We start from the raw sequence: 3186 nt of genomic DNA on the forward strand, positions 1-3186 counted from the left end.
AACGGCGTCGGTAAAATGAAAATAACTGTAGACGTATACGGTCGTGATAATAACATTGATCTTAAAGAAGTTCTATATGTCGAGGACTTGCGTACAAGTCTACTTTCTGTATCAAAAATAGTAGACAGCGGATATGAAGTGCATTTTCGCCCTTCAGATGCAATCGTATTGGACAAATATCAGAAGGTTATAACTCGAGCGAAAAGATGTGGAAATCTTTTTATTGTTGAAAATAAAAATCATTTTGCACAAGTTGCTGAAGAAAAATGTGACATTGAAAAGTGGCACCAGAAAATGGGCCACATAAATGAAAACGATCTTAAAAAATTGGCTAGTAATAACCTAGTACACGGATTAAAATTGAATCCTAAACAAAAACTTCCGACTTGCGAAATTTGTATTAGTGAAAAACAAATACAAAAACCATTTCCTAAGAGTAAAGAAACTAGAACAAGTGACTTATTAGAGATCGTGCATAGTGATGTGTGCGGACCAATGAGAACAGCATCAAATTCGGATGCAAAATATTTCGTAACATTTATTGATGACAAATCACGCTATTGTCAAGTATATTTTATAAAACAAAAATCCGATGTATTAAATGTATTTAAGCAATACAAAAGAGCAGTAGAAACATTAACGGGTAAACGAATTAAGGCTTTACAATCAGACAATGGTAGAGAATACGTTAATTCTGAATTTAATTTATTCTTGAGGAAATTTGGTATACAAAGACGCTTAACTGCTCCATATACGCCGGAGCAAAATGGTATTGCTGAACGTAAAAACAGAACTCTAGTTGAAATGGCCCGTTGCATGATGAAACAAGCTGAAGTTCCGCCAAATTTTTGGGCAGAGGCCATAAATACAGCGTGCTATATTCGGAAAAGGTGTCCTACAAAAGCATTGAACGGTGTAGTACCGCACAAGTTGTGGACTGGTAAAATGCCAACTATTGTACATTTTCAAGTATTTGGCTCTAAAGCATATGTCCTAAAAAAGGATAAGACTAGAGATAAATTCGATTCTAAGTCAGAACCTTACATGTTTGTTGGATATTCAAACGAAGCGAAAGCCTATCGGCTGTGGTCACCTACAAAACGAAATATAACAATAAGCCGTGATGTCGTGTTCGTAAACAAAAATATCTATCATAATAAATACGAAAACATTTATATTAACAATGAAAACGACTGCCAAACAAATGATTATATCGATATTGCGTTCGAAAATTGTGAAAATCAGAAACTGTCGGTCAATCCGAAAATTGTAGAAAATACAGATACGCGAGAAGAAAACTCCATTCGTAGGAGAGGTCGTCCGAGACTTATTCGCACAAATTCACGCGGTAGGCCTCGAAAAGAATATTACACGTCAAATCGGAATGGTGAAGAATCATCCAACGAAGACGAAAATACAAGTTCAGTAAGAAAAATTGCTGATAAAAACCATTCAGATGATGAACCTGACAACAACGTTTTTGAAGATTGTGAAATGGCGTTTCTCACTACATATCAAACTCCAGTAACGATTTTGGAGGCACTTGAAAGCGATGAAACAAATTCCTGGTCAAAAGCGCTAGAAGACGAAATAGTGGCACAACTAAAGAATAAAACATGGGAAGTGGTCGAAAGACCGAAATCACGAAAAGTTATTGGGAATAGATTCGTGCTTCGAACTAAAGATGACGGAAAACAGAAAGTACGATTAGTAGCGAAGGGTTTTGCACAACGACCAGGTGAAGACTTTCATGATACGTTTTCTCCAGTCGCTCGTTCAACATCTATAAGACTACTTGCGGCACTGGCAGCAAAAATGGATTTGGAGATCCATCAGATGGATGTCATTACAGCATATCTAAATGGAGAGCTCGAAGAGAGTGTCTTCATGGAAATTCCCGATTATCTTATACCATTCCTGAACAAAGTTGTTTCATCAAAACCAGTGGGAAAAACTTCAACAATATTGTGTGGAAAAGTTAAAGAAACAGCGCAGCATTGGTTAAAGGCGATTAAATCAAGTAAGTCACCTGTATGTTTATTAAAGAAAGCTCTTTATGGACTTCGTCAGTCTGGGCTATCATGGTACATGAAATTGACAAAGAAACTACAGAATATGGGTCTAAGTGCAGTACAACAGGATCCTTGTGTATTCACTAAGCGAGAAGGCAACGACATTGTTTTGATGACAATATATGTAGATGATTTACTAATAGCGTCCAATAATAAGTTTCGTATAAAAGAAATAAAGGCTGCACTTGCGAATGATTTCGAAATGATGGATTTGGGAATAGTAAGTAATTGTCTTGGCATCGAGTTTCATCAAAATTTAAGCAAGCATCAAGTTTTTCTTTCACAAGAGAAGTATGCAAAAAGCATTATTGAAAAGTTCAATATGAAAGACTGTAAACCAGTGAAGACTCCCATAGAATTGAACATTAAGTTAACGAAACCAACAAAAATTGATGAAGGTGTTATGAAGATGTATCCCTATCAAAGCTTGATAGGAGCATTAATGTACTTAGCTGTTACAACTCGACCTGAATATTGCGTTTGCTGTAAACTTTCTTAGCCAGTTCAATTCAAATTATAACGTGGAACATTGGAAAGCAGCAAAACGAATTCTAAGATACCTTAAAGGTACAAGCAACTATGGTCTATTGTATGAGAAAAACAATGAAGAATTGTATGGTCTGGTTGACGCTGATTGGGGCGCTGACTTAAACGATAGACGTTCATATTCAGGGTATGCGTTCATTATATCAGGAGCAGCGATATGTTGGGAAGCTCGAAAGCAACGTACAGTAGCGCTTTCAAGCACTGAATCAGAATATATGGCCATATCTGAGGCCACAAAAGAAGCGTTATATCTAAAGGCAATCCTTGATGATGTTGGCATTACAAGTAAAACAATTGAAATCTTTAATGATAATCAAAGCGCTCAAAAATTAACGGAAAGCTTCAGGTATCATCCACGGACAAAGCACATTGATATTCGTTATCACTTTATTCGCAGCAAGGTTAACGACGGCACTGTTAAAATCAAATATATGCCAACAGAAGAAATGCCCGCAGACGTCCTTACCAAAGGACTCACTACAGAAAAGCATGTTAATTGCTTACGGAAATTAGGAATGAAATATTAAAGTCATATTTTACACATAATAAAAGCACTTTAAGAGGGGGT

The sequence above is a fragment of the Teleopsis dalmanni genome, chromosome 1, assembly GCF_002237135.1.
Source record: "Teleopsis dalmanni isolate 2A chromosome 1, ASM223713v2, whole genome shotgun sequence".
Classification (NCBI taxonomy): domain Eukaryota; kingdom Metazoa; phylum Arthropoda; class Insecta; order Diptera; family Diopsidae; genus Teleopsis; species Teleopsis dalmanni.